At 51.7% G+C, this 19,914-nt stretch overlaps 1 protein-coding gene across 1 annotated transcript in view; it reads left to right on the top strand.

The window, feature by feature from the left end:
* Nucleotides 1-2,167: 2,167 nt before the first annotated feature.
* Nucleotides 2,168-19,914, top strand: part of GNG4 (G protein subunit gamma 4) — a 74,890-nt gene continuing 57,143 nt past the window's right edge. Inside the window, exon 1 of the mRNA XM_062211380.1 lies at nucleotides 2,168-2,253. The gene's annotated coding sequence lies outside the window, so the exon portion shown is untranslated. The remainder of the gene's footprint in view (nucleotides 2,254-19,914) is intronic.

The raw sequence follows: 19,914 nt of genomic DNA, 5'->3' as shown, positions 1-19,914 counted from the left end.
CATTTTGTGCTGGCCATCAAAGCAAACACCAGACTGCTTCCAATGTTCTGTAAATTTAATTCTATATCTTTTTTCAGATCATAGCATTAGGCTATTAATTCCTAATTTTCCTGTATAAATATACAATTTATTTGAAATGCAGAGGTGGCGGATGGGAGACAGAACGAGAGAGACAGATCTTCCACCTGCTTGTTCACTCCCCAAATGGCCCCAACTGCCAAGGCTGGGCCAGATGAAAGCCAGGAGATTCCTCTGGGTCTCCCAGGTGGTTGCAGGGACCCAAGTACGTGGGCCATCCTCGCAGCTTTCCCAGGCTCAGAAAAGCTGTATCAGAAGTGAAGCAAACAGGACTTGAACCTCTGATACCCAAAAGATTTTCTTGAGCACTGATTACTCATATTTCCATTAAAAAGGAAGAAGAGTGGAGAAAAAAAAAATGTATGGTCATTGCTGCCATTTTGTGGCTTTGGAAATAAGTTCCCTGGTGATTTTATCTCATTTTGTTACTATCAGACTCCCTGTAAGACCATCTTGACGTTAGTACTTTTCCCTTTAAAGCCAAAAGAAGAATAAGGTTGTGAATAAAGAACCTCGCTTGTTATGCTCAGAATTACGAAGAATTCTTTATTCCTTTGTCATAGACAATATCTCTCTCCTGAACCCTATATCTCTAAATCACGTTCGACTCTGTGTGTGGTCTGAGTTCTTAAAGGAACTAGTATAGAAAGAGCAAACATCACGCCGAAGAACAAGACTAAGCAATAGGAAAAATCAAGGTCTGTACTGCCGAAGTCATTTCATCATGGTTTAATTTCGTGTCTTAAATGGACCCCTGGGAGCCATGAACAAAAAAATCAGTGGTGAGCCGTTTGCTGGCCCAGCGCCGGCCTTTCAGATCGCGCACTGGCATCCGCTAGGTGCCCAGGGGGTCGGGGCGTTGCGCCACTCCACGGGGCCCTCGCCCCCAGCACGCAGGTGCGCCCGTGTTGCTCACCGCGAGGCGCGCTTGCGGCCTACAGCGCGTGCGGGCGAGGCACGCGAGTTCTCAAGCTACATTCCCTACATGTCAGTCAGGATCTGCTGTTTTTATTGAGAGAAACGAAATTTAAGAGAAACTGGCCATACAGCCTGCTTGAGAGGTGGTGGTGCTGTTTTCAATCGCTCCTTTATTCTGAACATTTCACATTGCCTTATCAAGAGATAGAAAACAAACGGGGCTTGTCTTCCCCTACACGCAAGGGTCTGTGCAAATCGAGGGGTTTCAAATACGTCCATCACAAAACGCTTCCAGTTCCCAAAGGCCGAGGTCCCCGGCGGGCAGCCGCTACCTGGAAGCCGGGGGTCGCCAGGGGCTCCCCCGGGGAGCCGGTGTCCACGCCCCGCGCGCGCCGGCCACCGCACACCGCGGCCCTGCCCTGCCTCGGCTGAGCCGACCTCGCTCCCGCGCCCACAGCGGGGGCTGGTGCGGCCCTCCCGCCCCGCGGCCAAGCGACGTCAGCGCGGGACTTGACAGGGATGAGTGCGCTGCTCCACTCTCCGGCACCTGCGGGGCGCGCCAGCTGAGGAATTCCGAGGGCGACCGGGGGGGATCCGCCGCGCCCCTCCGTACTCGGCTCTGAGGGCGCGGGAGCCCGCGGGGGCCGTGGTCCCTTTACCCCCAGCCGCAGCCCCACCTCCGTGGTCCCGGGGCGACGCGCGCTCCTGGCCGGGCGGGGGGCGCGGAGCGCGCGGAGCCCCGGCGCGGGAGCCCCGTGACGCACTAATGACGTCGGCGGCGGCGGGCGGGATTTCCCGGCCCCTCCCGGGCGCTGGGCGAGACCCTGCTGCGGAGTGGGCGCGACCATCGCGGGGCGAAGGAGGCGAGGGCCGTGGGTCGCCCGCGGTGGAGCGCGTCTGGGCCTGACGCGGCGCCGGGGGCCGAGCAGGCGGAGTGTCCAGCGTCCGGGTGCCCACTCCCCAGCCTGCCGGAGGGCGGGGTCGGCCACCTGCGCCCACCCCCGGCCTCGCCACGTCTTTGCCCTGCCCGGCGAGGGGCGTGGGGCGGGGCCGGTGACGAGGCCCGGAGACCCCACGGGCGGCGAGGGCGCGAGGCGTGCGTTTCCCCCCGCGAGCCCCAAGGCGCCGCGGCCCGCCACCGAGTCCCGCGGCCGGATGAGGTGCGATGCCGCTCGGCGTTCCCGCCGCCTGCTTGCCCCCGGCCGGAGAGGAGCCCCGCGTGTGAGCTGCGCCCTGGGCGCGCGCGTCCCGCTCCTGGTAAGTGGGCGCCTTGCGCACCCCGGGCAACTGCCCGAGCCCTCGTTCTCTTGGGCTTGGCGGGCCGGGAACAAAAGGGAAACTCGCGCGGGAAAAGTCTCTGGAACTGGAGGCAGGGTTTTGGCGCTTGTGTCGTCCTAAAGCTGCCCGTGGCCGCACGCGACACAAAGACCTGTGGTTTTCTGGCCGCGAGCCGGGCCTCCGTGGTGCCGCACAGGTGGACTCTGGCGCCGCCAGGTGCGGGTGCTCCCAGCCCCGGACCCTCCTGGCGAGTCTTGGAGGAGCCCGAGAGCAGGTCCCCGCCGCCCGCCCGCACGTTGAGGGGCCTCCCGGGGGTCGGGTCGCCCCCTCGCTCGGGCTGGAGGCTTGGGGAGGCTCCTGGGAGACCCCCTTCTTATGTAGGTCGCAGAGCGTTTGCGGTTCCCCCACAGGGACCTCCCCGGTGCGGAGGACCTCCGCGAAGGCGCTGGAGGGGCTTGTTGGCCGTTTTATTGGGCAGATCTTTTTGGCGAGTGCCTTCGGGGCCCTCCGGATTCCCCAGCAGCCCGGGACGTGGTTCTGGCGGTGGCTGGAGACACAGCGAGGCTTTTGTTTTTGTTCCACCCCACCCCCCCACCCCTCCTTCCTTATGGCGTCTGTCCCCAAGGCTGGTGCTGAAATGTGTTGTGCACTCTTAGCGCCTACGCAGCAGCACTGGGGAGCTTTGGTTCAATTTTTTAATAGCCTCGGAACTAACAAGAGGGGAGAGAAAATGACAAGTGTGGCTGGAAAAGACTCCTTCCCGTAGAAGGATTTACTCCTTTTCGTGGATTTTGGGCTCAGGTGTCAAAATGTTGAAGTTGATTAAGTGATAAAGGGGATGGTGGCCACCTCTCCAGCTCTCATGGCTGCCCTCTCCTTCTGTGGCCTGGCACACGGCAGAGCCAAAGGCCTCCTAGGCTACCCCTGTGTTCCCCATTAAAACGCGTCAGTCCTGTCAAATGCTCATGAGCGAGGTGTGATGCTTCCCACAGTGGGACAGGAAAACCTCAAGGCTGCAGCCTGGGGATCCCAGCTCTTGGGCTGGCTTCTTGGCTCCCGGTTTTTGCATGGGGTGGGGGAAGGGAGGCATGCCACCCCCTGATCCAGCCTCATCCCCTGCAGCGGCTGCTGTGGGAACAATTGAGGCTGCAACTGAGAAACAAGACACCACACGCATAGAGGGTGCATTGTTTTTGAAGGGTGGGCCTTGAGCAATTATCAGGCGTGATAAGAGATGGCTGTGCCACTTGATAAATGGTAGGTGTCCGAGTAAATGCTGGGTTCTGTTGTGAGGCTCTGCTAGTTAATGAGTAGCCTCACCATGGGGTTGTTAGGCCAGAAAGCTTCTTTAGGACAAAGGACTTCCTGTGACCCCTTCACCCACTCACAGCTGCAACCCCATTCCTCATCCTCCTTAAAATGAAATTGCCCAGGGGAAGCCTGTGGGGATGGCTGGCTGGAGAGCAACAGCACTGCAAAAGAACCTTTGCCAGTAGGGTGGAGTGGGGGAGGGGAGGATTGCCTTTCCCATTTCTCCTGCAGATAGAGAAGGGCTTTTCCCATAGCCTTCTTACAGGTTTGTTTTTTTTTTTGTTTTGTTTTTTGGTTTTTTTAAAGATTGATTGATTTTTAAAGGCAGAATAACAGAGAGGGAAACAGAGAAAGAGATCTTCCATCTGTTGGTTCACTCTCCCAAATGGTGGCGGCAGCCAGGGCTGGGCCAGGCTGAAGCCAGGAGCCCAGAACTGCATCTGGGTCTCCCACGTGGCTACAGGGGCCCAAGTGGTAGCTTTGGGATCCACAAGGAGGGAAGGCCTATACTTGTGGGAATGGAGAGTCCCTACCTGTACCTCCAGGGAAGAAAGGTCCTTGTCAAGGTCCCCGCGGGTGCCTAAAGGTCAACCAATGAGGATCAGACCCGCCTCAACCTTTAACCCCCATGCCCTGAATCTATAAAAGGAGCCCTCGCATCATTGCGTGACTTTTGTTGGGACCGGGGAACCTCGCCCGGGAGCGGAATCCCAATAAAAGCCGTGAATTAATTGATTCGTCTGCCTGGGAAGGTTTGTTACGCACCGGACACCTTGCACCAAGCACTTGGGCTGTTTTCTGCTTTCCCAGGCGCACAGGCAGGGAGCTTGATTGAAAGCACAGCAGCTGGGGCTCAAACCAGAATTCATATGGAATGCAAGCACCAGTGTGGCCAGCAGCTGCTTAACCTGCTGGGCCACAACACCTGCCCACCTGTTAGAGTTTTTCAAGTAAAGCTGACAAATCCTCCAGGCCCTCAAGTCTGAATGCATTCTTTGAAATGGGGGGAACATCGGGTGGGAACACTAGCCCTGAATCCCAGGGAAGGCAGCTGCCGTACTTACCCTAGGAGGCTAGGAGCACTTGGGACGTTAGCAATGATTGTGTGTAATGCAGTACAGTCACACTTACAGAGGAAGGCAGCCAGATGGCTGAGACAATGCAAGTCCAGAACCTCCAGATTCATATGTATTTGTGGCCACATCTCACTGTCACATTTTGCTGTTTGTCCTGTTTTTGTCCCTGTTAGCCATCACAAAGCACACCAAACACTGGAGTAAGGGAAAGGGTTTATTGGGGAAAACTCAGCAGGCTGGAGGGAAGGGGCGAAGAGGGAAAAAGAAAGGAGGAGACTGTGAGAGAGACAGAGAGGAGAGAGAAGAGAGACGAGAGGAGGAGGGGAGCCAAGAGAGGAGAGCGAGCAGGAGAGAAGAGCCAAGAGAGCATGTGTTCAGGAACAGGCCTTTTTTTTTTTTTTTTTTTTTTTTTTTTTTTTTTTTGACAGGCAGAGTGGATAGTGAGAGAGAGAGAGACAGAGAGAAAGGTCTTCCTTTGCCGTTGGTTCACCCTCCAATGGCCGCCGCGGCCAGCTCATCGCGCTGATCCGAAGCCAGAAGTCAGGTGCTTCTCCTGGTCTCCCATGGGGTGCAGGGCCCAAGCACTTGGGCCATCCTCCACTGCCTTCCCGGGCCATAGCAGAGAGCTGGCCTGGAAGAGGGGCAACCGGGATAGAATCTGGTGCCCCAACTGGGACTAGAACCTGGTGTGCTGGCGCCGCAAGGCAGAGGATTAGCCTGTTAAGCCACGGCGCCGGCCAGGAACAGGCCATTTTAAAACTGCCAGAGGGTGGTCAGGGAAGCAGGAGCAGCAAATCCCATTAGGATGGAGGTGTAGCTTGGCACAGGTGGTTGGGCCATGTGGCTACCTGGCTTCCAGCAATGGCGGCAGGGGCTAGAGCCTAGGATGTAAATCAGGGTGTAGATCACGCCATAGATAAAACTGCACCATTTTCCTTACAGTCCCTCTTCCAGAGGGGAGAATACCTGATAATGGGTATCAGAAGATTACCCTTTTCATTTATTTTTGAAACAACATCTGGTTTTTGTCCTCAGGACACCTTAATGAGCATGCACTACTGTCTAGTCTTTCTGATTTCCCTCTTATTGGGTATTATTAACTCTAGACGTATTCAGGTATCGAGGTTTTTACTATTCAGGAGGAGAAACGACTTTTTCAGTTTTCTTAGGCCAGAAACCAAAATTTAACTTCATTAATACATAGGAATACTGCAGAAATATCCCATCAATGATGACTGACTAAGTGTATTTTAAATGAAAGTCAGAGAAGCTAAATATGTATTTGAGAAGAAAAATGAAGCAATCAAATACAGGATAATACTACTACAAGGCTGTAAGTAGCTGGCTAAACTCCTCTGAAAAATAAGGCAGAGGCCTTAAATAAATGATCAGAAGCGAAAAGACAAATGCAGTTTCCATGTAGAGAAGGAAATAGGGGCAAGGAAAGCGGCTGAAAGAAAAATGACTGCAGAGAAAACTATGGGTACTTAGAAAGGGATCAGTTCAGTAAGCTGGCTGGAGCATTCCAAATTACTTTAATTGCCAAGGAGCTTTTGTTAGGTCAAATGGTAGCTGGAGCGCACTCCACTTTGCTGCTGGAACAGGCAGGTCTCACGCAGGTGGGCAGTTGCTTTGAAGACCTGGTGCTTATTTGGAATGGGTCCTGGGCGCCCAAGAGCAGTGAGGACCTCTGTGCAGCTGTGGAGAAGCCATTTATTGCTGTAGCCTTGAGGTTCATGGGTATCAGCCAGTGAGTCACCAGGGCCCAGCCTAAGAGGAGCAGGCTGGGCCGGGAGCCAAGGTTCTTGGGCAGCGAGGGACAGGAAGGCCTTGTTAGTGCCGGAGGTAGGCTGCTGCAGCCTATGCGTGATCCTCCCTAATTCTCACATGCTACCTGCGGAGCTTCTATCCTGAGACACAAAGGAGCGTGGTGACTACTGGTGTCTATGGGAGTGTTGTGGCAGCAGTTTAGGTGGGTGGTGGGGACTTTTTTAACGAACCAAGGAAAAGCCATGTACGAATGGCAGGTGAAAGTGGCTGAGAGGTGTGGAAGAGAAGAAAGTGCATAACCGTGCAGCGGCCCGCCCCCAGGGACTGGACAGGTGCTTCTCCCCCCAGAGGTAAGGATGTGTTTCCCTTTTTCTGAGATTCCTCCCACAACTTCTTCCTGGATGGCCGGATTGGCTCTCTGTAGCCTGGTGCATCCCGTGCTGCTGTGGATGGCCAGGTTAACCCCCTCTGGTGTGACATACCCTGTGAGACTGTGGCAAGGCCCCCCAGAAACGAGAAATGCTTTAGGTCCTCCTCGGGGGTCTGGGTGCCGTTTCTCCCCCAGCAGACAGGCCCAGCTCTCGTAGCTTCCTGCTGCTCCTCCTGCTGTGAGGCCTTCGCTACTCCCCTCTCATGGTCACCTCCGCAGCAAGGGACAGCCATCAATAGGAATAGGGAGGGAAAATGTTAAATTCTTCCTAAAACCCTTATTTGGGCCTCTACAACTACTTTGAAAGGTGTTAACATGAAAAACCCATCATCCCAGCCCTCAGTTTTCTGTTTTTTACTATTTCCTCTATCCTGTCACATACCTATGTCAAATAGAGAGACTTCTACCAAGAATTAAGGTTCAAGTAGGAGAAAGGGGACTAGAAAACAGTCAGGTAGGAGCAAGGAGACATTGAGATGGGTGTGGGAAGCAAAGCAGGGAACGGAGCTGTTTCTGAAGGCTGGGGGCATGCTTTCCCACCCTCCCACCCCCCACCATGGCCTAGCCGGACTCAGGCTCAGGCTCTGGACATTGCTGGAGCGGCCAGAACAGAGATGGTGGGCAGGTTGGTCATGCCCCATGTAGGGGCTCCCTTCTCCTTGGGGTCAGGCTCTTGGAGCCCAGGAACGGAGGACTGGCAGCAGTGCACCTGCTGACTCCCCCACTGCACAGGCCCCACCCCACAGTCTGCTTCACCTGCTGCTCAAGCAGCACTGCCCACGCTGGCCACCTGGGAGAGCGGTGTGTTCCCCATCCACACACAGCACTGGGAGGGGACTCTGGCAGCCCAGGACCCTCACGGACTGAGTGTCTGCTGCAGGACCCCCTGCTTACCTGTGGGGGTACTGTCATGGTGGTCCCCACCTTCCTATGCTTCCTTACCTGTGTGAGGATCCAGGTATACCTAAGAAGTGTGTCCTCCTCTGGAATGTCTTTCTAGCCCTGGAGGACTGCCACGCACAGCCTGGCTGGAAACAGCCCTTCACCTAGGAAATGGGTATGAGTTGGTCCCTATAGGTTTTAGCTTCCATTCAGCGATGCTGGGGAAATTGTTTTCCCTGTGCCCCAGGTAACTTAACTTACAACCCAGGGCTACACCAGTCTCTAGGGGTCGCGTGGAAGAATGATGGCTGCAGCCTGGTTAAGGAGATGCGATTTTCTTCAGTCTAACAAGAATGTATTTGGTGGTGTGTACAGGAGAAGCACATGCCACAGGGATGTAGAGACATGGTCAGGCTTCCCACCTGTGCAGGCAGCAGTAGGTGTGGAGCGTGTCCCAGAAGAAGGGATGCTGGAACATGAGTAGAGAATCCCAGAGAGAGGACCTCACAGGAAGTAACGAAGGGAAACTGCCAGTGCTGTGAGCCACCAGGTTCTTTCTGGACAGGGAGAGGTACTCAACCATGGGTTGGCCCTCATCCCTGTTAGACTTTTGTCTTTGGCTGCATTTTATCTGATGTGGATAGTAATTGACACCTTCCACTGACTTGGAGCTCTGGGAGCCTGGGTCCCCACAGCTGCCCCTGTCTCTGTGTGGCTGGACCTGTGATCATTTCACCACCTTCTCCTGCCCTTGGTCGATCTTGGAGAAATGTGGCTTCTGTCTAGACTTTCACGTGGTACTCCGTCTACACTGCAGCGAGTATGCCCACAGGTGCCACTCTGCCATGTCCTTGTCTTCTCAGGGTTCAGTATGCTCACTGATAGGTCACATTAGCCGCAACAGCTGGTTTCTTTCCAGACCCTCTCCTTGAACCGGTTCATTGAGGAAATGGGGTTTGCATGACACTGATTACTGGTCTGGACCCTGGGACATTTTTATTAAACAAATTCTGAGTCAAGGGATTTGCTGTCACAGGGTGTTCTAGTCCTCACCATGGCTCTTGAGGTTGTTGCCCTTTCTTGAGTTTTGTCCTGTGTATTACTGTTCCAACCTCATTCAGCTTTTTAAAGACTTATTTGTTTATTTATTTGAAAAGTAGAATGACAGGGAGAGACAGAGGACAGAGAGGTTTTTTTCTCCATTCCTTGGCTCACTCCCCAAATTCCTGCAATAGCTGGGATGAAGCGAGGCCAAAGCCAGGAGCCAGGAACTCAGTCTGGGGCTCGCGTGTGGATAGCAGAGACCCAACTACTTGAGCCATTATCTGCTACCTCCCAGGCACGTTAAGAGGAAGCTAAACGGAATTGGAGTAGCCGGCCCTTGGACCAGGCACTCCAGTATGGGGTGTGGGTGTCCTGAGTGGCAGCTTAGCTCACAGTGCCCACCCCTAAACCTCATTCACCTTAATCTCTGGATACTGTAGGAGGGCTTCTTCAGTACACGTATATTGCTGACAGTGAAAGTTGTGTTCCTAAAAGAGTGTATGTAAACCATATGATTGTAAGATGTGTAATCAATTGCAATGTGATGAGCACCTACACTCTTTGCACCAAATAGTTTAGGCGCTGGTGATGGGGAGATGCATGTGAAACAGGAGTACCCTCCAGAGAACTCGTAGTGTAACAGGGAATCCATGTGTGAGAAGAGCTCACCTGTCCCGCACTGGGACTTTCTCAGTGCACAGAGCTCGGGGGAACATTGATTCTTCCTGAGAGCAGGTCTGTCTTTAGCTGTAACCTTAACAGGCCTTTTCAAGCCACACACATGAGCAGGGGCCTTCCAAGCAGAGGGACCAGCATGTGCCCAGACTCGGAGATGTGAAAATACTCAGCAGTGAGTAGACAAGGATGATAGGAGCCAGAGTCTACAGCCTCTTGAATGACACATGACAGAGCCTGTTGTATGGGAATTGGGAGACCCAGGGCAGTCATGAAGCAGAAGCAGCGTTTAGCAGTCCCTGGCCTTGGCCCTGGCCCTCTGGCTGGGATGCCCTTCAGGCAGGAGAGGGGGAGGCGCAGGGGAGGCTGCAGCACTGGGTTGCAGTGTCCCAAGGATGCTCAGCCCCTAGCTGCACTTGGCACTGCCAGTTTCATGAATGGAGTTGGGCAAGTGGAGGAAGGGCACAGGACCTGCCAAGTTAGGAGGTGACATCTGCGGGGGTGTGACCCAGAGCTGAGCGTCAGTAGAGGAGGGAGTTGCTGGTCCCCTGGCGAAGCAGATGAGATTGTGAGGCAGGGAAGCCCACGCTTCAAGGCACAGATGTGAAGTTGGGGGCAGAACAGACGTCACTGTGTGAAATGCGGTCTCTCCGTACACCACGGCTTTCATGGGTTGCGTTCCTTACTAGGGACCCCTGCTGCACAGCAGTCCCTTCAGCTGCTCATCCTGCCAGCCTGCGATACGACAGCAGACCCGCCGGCACCACGCTGGCCTGGGCGACTCATTCCTCCTGGATTCAGGCAGTTGCAATTTCGCCCGTTGTTTATGATTCCTTTGTCCCCTAATGCTTAAAGATCTGATCTGACGCTGCTAGCACCGGTCTGTTGCTGTGTGTCGACGACGTCGGGGCATCTGTCACAGTCTGTAGCCAAGGAGGGGGTTTCCTGTGTTACTCAATCCTCCTGGCCACCTTTTTCCTACTCCCAAGCTCTGGTAGCCCTGAGGCCAGAGGGTTGGGCACTGGCTGTGTTTTAGAGGGAAAACCCTGGCAGCTGAGACATCTGCAGAGAGGCCCAGAGCCCAGGCGAGCCTGCGCTGTCCCTGCCCTGCCTTCTCCCAGAGCCCTCCATGGCTCGCTGTGATGTGTGCCTTGGAGTCTGCTTTTCTTTCTCCTCACAGTTGCTCGCTCTGTGCTGTTGCTTCTCCTCACTGTACCTTCTAAGCCCTACGAGTACAGCAAAGGATGGAAAGCAGGTAGCAGAGGAGGAGTCAGAAGGTCAAAAGTGATTTGAATAAGTAAACTAGTCCATAAACATCTGAACATGTTAGTAAGTGCACGAGAGAGAAGTCAGCGAAGGGAGACAGGGAATGCCATGGAAAGGCCACTGCACATGTTAAATAGTCAGCTCACGGGAGGACTTACTGTGTCCATCTGAGACTAAGGTGACCTCCCCATGAACTTGCCTGGTGCACTTGGAACTGGTGAAAATGATGGAGGGTCTCAGATGCTGTTATGCCCAGCAGCCTTCCTGACAAAGACTAGGTTTTCATTTTCCGCCTCCCTACTCCTAGCATACAAGGAAGCTCCACTAAGCAGAGGGAACATTTGTCACATCACTGAGGACAGCCCAGAGACTCTAGTGGCAAAGCGGGAGAGAGATCGTTCTCACTCCAAAACAGACCTCTTCAGAGCCTGCTTGTTTTGTGGATGCCCTACCCAGACACTGAGGCTGATGGGCCCCGTGACTCCTGTCCAAAGAGAGGGAAAGGGGTGAGCATTTGGTACAGAGGTTAGGATGCTGCTTGAGATGCCGGCGTTCCATGTCGGACAGCCTGTGCTTGAGTCTGAGAGCTGCTTCTGATTTCAGCTTCCTGCTAATGTACAGCCTGGGAGGCAGCAAGTGATGGCTCAGGTACTTGGGTCCCTGCCACCCTGGCGTCAGCCTGGCTCAGCCCTGGCTATTGCAAGAGTGAAGCATCAAGTGGGAGCTCCATCTCTGTGCCTCTTCCTCTCAAATAAATTTTTTAAATGTTTTTTAAGAAGAGGGGAAGTGGAAATTTGGCACAGAAGTTAAGATGCATACCTGGGAAGCCTACATCCAAGGTTGGAGTGCCTGAATTTGAGTCCCTGATCTGTTTCCAATCTAGCTTGCTATTAGTGTACACCCTGAGAGGCAGTAGGTGGTTCAAGTGCTTGGGTCCCTAACACCCATCGGAGAAACCCTGTTGGAATTCAAGGATCCTGGCTTCAGCCTGGCTTGGCCTTGACTGTTGAAGACTGTTTTAAATTAAGATTTATTTTATTTATTTGAAAGGTAGAGTTACAGAGAGAGGTAGAGACAGAGAGGGGTCTTCATCTGCCGGTTCACTCCCCAAATGGCTGCAGTGACTATGGCTGGCCCAAGCCAAAGCCAGGAGCTTCTTCCAGATCTCCCATGTGAGTTGCAGGGGCCCAATCACTGCTCTCCTAGGCACATTAGCAGGGAGCTGGATCAGAAGTAGAACAGCCAGGGCACAAACTGGCACCCATATGGGATGCCGGGGGAGATGCCATAACTGCAGGCCAGAGCTTTAATCCACTGTGCCACAGCTCCAGCCCCTGTTGAAGACTTTTGAGGAGTAAACCAGCAGATGAAGGGGATCGATTTCTCTGTCTCTCTGTCTCTGTCTCTTTCAAATAAATAAAAATAGATGAGTACAACTTTAAGAATTGAAAAAGAGTGCACACTGGTCCACCAGGAGGATTGGCCCGTGCTAGCCCTCCAACAGGTAGCCCCAGGAGTCTGAGTCAGAGACCTCAGGCGTGATTGCAGCAAGAAGGGCCTCACTAGAAAAGAGATGCCATTTGGGTCTTGGGGCTGGCTTTGTGGCACAGCAGGTTATTGCCCTGGCCTGAAGTGCCGGCATCCCATATGGACACCAGTTTGGGACCCAGTTGCTCCACTTCGAATCCAGCTTTCTGCTATGGCCTGGGAAAGCAGTGGAAGATGGCCCAAGTCCTTGGGTCCCTGCACTCACCTGGGAGACCTGGAAGAAGCTTTTGGCTCCTGGCTTTGGGTGGGCGCAGCTCTGGCCATTGTGGCCAATTGGGGAGTGAACCATCGGATGGAAGACCTCTCTCTCTCTGCCTCTCCTCTCTCTGTGTAACTCTGACTTTCAAATAAATAAATAAAATCTTAAAAAAAAAAAAAAGAATAAGACTGGCAGGACTCAAGACTCTTGTAGTGAAAAACACTTTAAAAACCCTGGCAAGATAGCCACCCTGGATTTGGATCCTTTTACCAGATGTGTGACCCTCAGTGGGCGACTTCGCCTCTCTGTGGCTCAGCCTCCTCATCCATAAGATCGGGATGGTGCTGATTCAGCTCTTTATGAAGACGGGGAGGTGAGAATTTGTAAAGTACACAGGACTGTGCCCAGCAGATAACATGTACATGTCCCTCAGTGGGGAAATGTGACGATCGACTGTGGTACACTCATCCAGTGGTGCAGTCTCATACCAAACAGCAGTTAGTGAACGAATCGGGGCCGGCACTGTGGCATAGCAGGTAAAGCCACCACCTGCACCCGGGTTCTAGTCCCAGTTGGGGCGCCAGTTCAAGTCCCGGCTGCTCCGCTTCAGATCCAGCTCTCTGCTATGGCCTGGGAAAGCAGTAGAAGATAGCCCAAGTCCTTGGATCCCTGTACCCACATGGGAAACCTAGATGAGGCTCCTGGCTCTTGGCTGCAGATCAGTCATTTCCAGCCATTGTGGCCAACTGGGGAGTGAACCATCAGATGGAAGACCTCTCTCCCTCCCCCTTTCCCCTCCCTCCTCCCCCTCTTCCTCTCTCTTTTTACCTCTCTTCTCTCTCTCTTTACCTCTCTTCTCTCTGTGTAACTCTTTCAAACAAATAAATAAATCTTAAAGGAAGATGCCAGAGTCCACACACTGGACTTACAGAAAGACAGTCACTTTAAACAGCACTCCAACCTCAGAATCAGCCCTTAAGGTATTCTGGTCTGGCTGAAAAGCCCATGAGAACATTTCAGGCATGGAAATCCAAGACACTGTGGCAAAAAATGTTCTACATGAAAGAACTCTGTGAGAGAGACCCCAGGAAAGAAGTGATCATCAAAGAAGGATGTAATTTTCTCTGAAGGGAGGAGAGAACTTCCATTTTGCTTATGGTCTCGTCTAAATACTGACGGAGATTGTGGACTCAAAAGGCTTCCATAGCCTTGGCAGCTCATGACAAGAGCCTTGGGTGATCACTGATGTCATACATAAGAGTGTTAATTGTTAAATTAACAGGAGTTACTGTGCACTTAATCCCCATGCAGGACCTCTGTCCTCATTGAGTTGTATTATAAGAGTTAACTGGGCCGGCGCCACGGCTCACTAGGCTAATCCTCCACCTTGCGGCGCCGGCACACCGGGTTCTAGTCCCGGTCAGGGCACCGATCCTGTCCCGGTTGCCCCTCTTCCAGGCCAGCTCTCTGCTGTGGCCAGGGAGTGCAGTGGAGGATGGCCCAAGTGCTTGGGTCCTGCACCCCATGGGAGACCAGGAGAAGCACCTGGCTCCTGCCATTGGATCAGCGCGGTGCGCCGGCCGCAGCGCGCTACCGCGGTGGCCATTGGAGAGTGAACCAACGGCAAAAGGAAGACCTTTCTCTCTGTCTCTCTCTCACTGTCCACTCTGCCTGTCAAAAATTTAAAAAAAAAAAAAGTTAACTGTAAAACTTGTTCTCAGGTTTTTTTTGGTGTGTGTATTTGCAAATTTTTGAAATCTTAATATAGAGTTGGTCTTTTGTGTATAAGTTAATTGAAAATGAATATTAATGGAGAATGGTACTGGGAATGAGAGAGGAAGGAGGAGGTGGGATAGAGGTGGGAAGATGGGTATGGTGGGAAGAATCAGTATATTCCTAAAGTTGTACTTATGAAATTTGTACTCATTAAATAAAAGGTTTCTTTGGAAAACAGAAACAAAAACAACAAAACAGATGCCAGCACCTGGATCTTGGATTCCCAGCCTCCAGAACTCTGAGAAGTGCATTTCTGTCCTTAGATTACCCAGTCTCAGGTATTCTGTTAAGGCAGCACAAAACTGCCTAAGACAAAGACACTTGATTGTAACGGAGGATAAAGAATGCAGCAGGACAGCACACTCAGCCCAGAGGTCAGGGTGCACTTCCAGAAGGAGGTCTTGGGAGGTAGCCAAGTGAAAGGGCTGGGCCGAGCAGGCGAAAGGCGAGAGCTTTCCAGACCGAGTTCTGTTCCAGCAAATGGTGATGGTGATGGTGATGATGATGGTGATGGCGGCGGTGGTGGTGGCCAGGACCTAGGAGATTCTTCCAGGTCTCCCATGCGGGTGCAGGGGTCCAAGCACTTGGGCCATCCTCTACTGCTTTCCCAGGGCACAGCAGACAGCTGGATTGGAAGTGGAGCAGCTGAGACATGAACCAGTGCCCATATGGATGCCAGCCCTGCAGGCGGAGGCTTTACCCGCTACACCACAGCACCGGCCCCTGGATGCTGTTTTTTTTTATCTTTCCCTATTGCTTGTCAAGACTTTGTTGGTGAGCTGGACCTGTGGTTTTATCACCTTATCCTGGTTAGACTTTGCCCATCCCAGGTGTTGCTTCTGGTTAAAAAGGAGGAATAACCAGAGCCAGTCCCCTGGCAGACTGCCTTGCTCAGAGCGCTGCCACTCTGCACGGGAGGAGCTTCAGGGGTCAGAGGTCGGCTGTGGCTTGTTTAGCTGCCATGAAAAGGTGGAGTTGATCCCCACTGGCCTCCATTCCTGTCCTACCCTTCACCACTGCCACCTCGACTACTTAGGAACAAGTTGCTGTGACCATTTACATTCCAGGGACCAGCAGCACGTGTCAGTACCTCAAAGAAAACCCATGTCAGACTCACGTCTTTATTCCTAGAAAACATCCAGGTAGTTTTTAGGCGTATTTAATGCATGCTAGCTTGTTTCGTTCACTCCTGTGAACATATTCTCTTTCATGCATGGCATGCTTGAGCAACACCAATCAGGCTGTGTGCAAAGTGTGAAAAACCACCTTAGAGAGGCCTTCCGATGTGTGTAGCAAGTGATTGACAGGATCAGTGTCAAGACAACCTGCCATGTCAGTTTCACTTCCTCTTGTGAAAACAGTTGTCTTTGAGTAGTCATGGAGTCTTGTACATTCTTCTAATCTAGAGTGAAAACTGCACTACTGTTGTTTTCCTTTCAGAATCAAACCATTAAATTGTTAATCTCAGAAAAGGCAGGTGACAATATCTAATATGCTGCTGTGACTTTAAGTTGCCTTATGGGCTTTTTTCCCAACTGAAGCATTTTACTTGATTCTAATCATTGTGGGGCAAGGAGATGACAAACTATTACAAAGGGAAAACAGAAATGCAGAGAGGCAGAGACTTGCTCAAAGCCATGCCCGTCAGTGAAAATAGGTGTGGGACAAAAGCAGGTCTCCTGGCTCCTCTCTGAAAAGTCTTCCTCCAGTTGTCTACGTGACATCTGCACAACCAGCGCTCTGCCTGCGCCTCCTCCACGGGAGGGGAGGGTTCTCTGATTGCTGCGGTGGCTTCTTCTGCAGCCCAGGTACGTGCTGTTTACACGGAGGAGCCTCACTCTGCAGGAGGCACTGTTCAGCTGGGCAGCAGCCAGCCTCATCACCGCCTGCTGACTGCTGGGGATTTACTTCATTAAGTTTTTTAAAAATATGTATTCAAGAGGCAGAGAGAGAGAGAGAGAGGTGACAGACAGACAGCTCCCATCTGCTGGTTTATTAGCCAGACGCCCAAAACAGCCAGCGCTGAAGCCAGGAGCCAGGCCCTTCATCTGGATCTCCTGTATGATGGCCATTGAACCATCAGCTGCTGCCTCCCAGCCTGTGCATTATCAGGAAGCTAGAAAAGAGGGCAGATCTAGGATTTTTTTTTAAAGCTTTATTTTATTTGAAAGGCAGAGTTAAAAGAGGGAGAGAGAGCAAGAACGGGAGAGAGAGGGAGAGAGAGGTCTTCCATCCGCTGGTTCACTCCCTAGATGGCCGCAACAGCTGGAGCTACGCTGACCCGAAGCCAGGAGCTTCTTCTAGGTCACCCACGCGAGTGCAGAGGCCCAAGCATTTGGGCCATCTTCTACTGCTTTCCCAGGCCATAGCACAGAGCTAAATTGGAAGTGGAGCAGCCAGGACTTGAACCAGTGCCCAAATGGGATACCGGCACTGCAGGCAGCAGCTTTACCTGCTACGCCACAGTGCCGGCCCCGGATCTAGGATTTTAACCCTGGCACTTTGATCTACGATGCAGGTGTCCCAAGCAATGTCTTAACTACTACACCAAACACCTACCTCTCATCCTGTATTTTTTAAAAAGGAGTAAAAGTGAGATGTGTGTAATCTACACCAGCTAACTTTAGTCCAAGTATATACCCTAGAGAAATTCTTGTGCAAGAGACATGTTTGTAATGTCACTGCACAAAGTAACAAAACGTTGGAAATAACTGCCCATAAGCAAGAGAAAGGATAAATAGAGGTGCACATACACAGTGGAGCATCATCAGCATTAAACAGTATAGGAAAATGTTCAGGAGGATATGTGTTACACCATCACAAATAGTTTTTGTGTTTCTTTCTTTTTTTTTTTTTTTTTTTGACAGGCAGAGTTAGACAGTGAGAGAGAGACGACAGAGAGAAAGGTCTTCCTTCTGTTGCTTCACTCCCGAAATGGCCACTACTGCTAGCGTATTGCGCCAATCCGAAGCCAGGAGCCAGGTGCTTCCTCCTGGTCTCCCATGAGGATGCAGGGCCCAAGGACTTGGGCCATCCTCTACTGCCTTCCCGGGCCATAGCAGAGAGCTGGCCTGGAAGAGGAGCAACCGGGATAGAATCCGGCACCCCAACCAGGACTAGAACCCGGTGTGCCGGCACCACAGGTAGAGGATTAGCCTAGTGAGCTGCAGTGCAGGCTACCATCACAAATAGTTTTAAATAGTAAAGATAATTCTGTGTGTTACTTGGAAATATATAATGCTTGAAATATGTTTGAAAAGGTATAAAGACTTGTAGGAATAATAGATCCAATTCAGAATAGTGATTGGTAGACACTCAGTTAGGGAGAGATACCCAGAGAACATAAATAATTTTTTTTCAAAAGTTTGGTCAGTGTGTTGGTAATATTATCCTCTACATCGTATTAGATGCCTGAAATACTCTGTAACAAGAGGAAGGTTGGAAATATGCCCAACTCATTTGCTCAGGAGCATATGGGAAAAATAGTATTACAATAAAATATGCATATTAGACCACAGAGGATATTTGTGGAAAGATCAGTACATATTTTGTTCCATTGCTGCTTCTGTACAGGGTGCACCCTGGATGTCCAGCAGTCGTCTTGGCTCCATGGTGACAAAGATCCCAGCTGTGCCCTAGAGCCCTAGGCCAGGAACCCAGTCACCAGTGACCAATAGTCCATACAGGTAGCTGATATGCAGAGAGGCCAGTCCCTACTGCAGCTGCCAGCGGCCCAATTTAGTTTAAAAAAACTTCTTGTCCCCTCCAGTTAACAGAAATCAGCTCAAATCTGAAGCAGAAGGGGGATTTCATTGTAACATTGTAGAGAAGTTCACAGAATCAACGGAAAATTGAAGAGCTTTGGGCTAAGGCAGGACCCAGATTCTGCCAGCCAGTGCTGGGGAACAATATGGCAAGGTGTCCATGACCTCTGAGCGCACCCCATGCTGTCAGTGGACACCATAATACTGGCTTTCTACATGGGTGCATTAGGAGTGTGTTGGAGAGAGGGCCTGAATGGCCATTTGGCCAGGCTGCTTCAGGGACACTGAAATGTGCTCCACCAGGCTGCTGGCCTGGTTATCTTGGGATTCACTTCAGCCTTATAATTGCATGGATTTTTTTTAAAAAAGATTTATTTTATTTATTTGAAAGAGTTACAGAGAGAGGTAGAGGCAGAGTCTTCCATCCTCTGGTTCACTCCCCAGGTGGCCGCAACGGCCAGAGCTGAGCTGATCCGAAGCCAGGAGCTTCTTCTGGGTCTCCCACATGGGTGCAGGGGCTGAAGCACTTGGACCATCTTCCACTGCTTTCCCAGGCCATAGCAGAGAGCTGGATGGGAAGAGGAGCAGCTGGGACTAGAATTGGCGCTCATGTGGGATGCCGGCGCTATAGGCCAGTGCTTTAACCTGCTGTGCCACAGCGCTGGCTCAATTGCATGGATTTCTTAAAAGATTTATTCATTTATCTATTTATTTGAAAGAGTTACAGAAAAGGAGGAGGAAAGCGGAAAAGAAAGATCTTATCACTAGTTCACTCCCCTAAATGGCTGCAATGGCTGGGGCTAAGCCAGGCTGAAGCCAAGAACCAGGAACTCCATCTGTGTCTCCCACATGGATGGCAGGGACCCATGGACCTGGGCCATCCTCCGCTTCTTTCCCAGGCACGTTAGCAGGAAGCTGGATCAGAAGCAGAACAGCCAGGACTCAAACTGGCACGCTGATAAGGATTGCTAGTGCAGCAAGTGGCAGCTTAACCTGCTGCGTCACAATGCCCACCCCATAATGCATTCTGATCCTGCAGTTTGGAGTCCACCAACCTGACCCTTTACTCCCTTGATTTGGTGACTGGTCTTTCTTTCGTAAGGAGTTGACTTGTAATCACCACAGTGAACACGGGAGCTGTACGCAGAAGGAGAAATACTGGGCCTAAGAAAGTCTGCATTAAAACCATTGGGAATGGGGCTTGGTTTCAACTGGAGAAAAAGGCTGGAAACTAAAAAAGACCTGAGCTAATTCCCACCAACGCTATTATAAGCACTAATCCACAAATGCAGACACTTACTCAGTTCCCCAAAATGCTCCCATAAAGGAAATACAGTTTCAACATACAAGTTTTGAGAGGCATTCAGACCATGGCATTCCACCCTGGCTTCCCAAGTTCTGTCCTTGTCACATGCAAAATGCAGTCGTTCCATCCCAATAGCTCCAGAAGTTAACTCTTTCCAGCACCAACTCAAAAGTCTGAAGTCCAGAGTCTCATCTAAATCAGATATGGGGGAGGCTCAGAGTACAGTTCATCCTGAGACAAGTTAGTCTATAGTCGTGAGCCTATGAAATCAAACCAGTTGCATGTTCCTAAAAGTCAACAGTGGAGCAGCCATAGAATGAACATTCCCATTGCAAGGGGAAAAATAGGAAAGAAGAAAGGGATAACTGGTCCCAAGTAAGTCCAAAGCCCAATAAGACAGATGACCTTGAATCTTGAGCTTGAGAATAAACTTTGCCTCCATGTCCTGCCTTCTGGGCTCAGCCCACAAAGCAGCTCTCACAGGTTGGGTTCTTGTGCCTCTTGGCTCTCTTGATTAAGAATCAAGGCTAGTGTTGCATGCTAGTGGCTCTGCAGTTCTGGGGAGGAGTCTCAGAGACAGTCCTGCCTCTAGC

The sequence above is a fragment of the Lepus europaeus genome, chromosome 14 (assembly GCF_033115175.1).
Source record: "Lepus europaeus isolate LE1 chromosome 14, mLepTim1.pri, whole genome shotgun sequence".
Lineage (NCBI taxonomy): Eukaryota > Metazoa > Chordata > Mammalia > Lagomorpha > Leporidae > Lepus > Lepus europaeus.
Note: the sequence above shows the minus strand (reverse complement) of the source record. Positions and strands in the feature narration are given on the sequence as shown.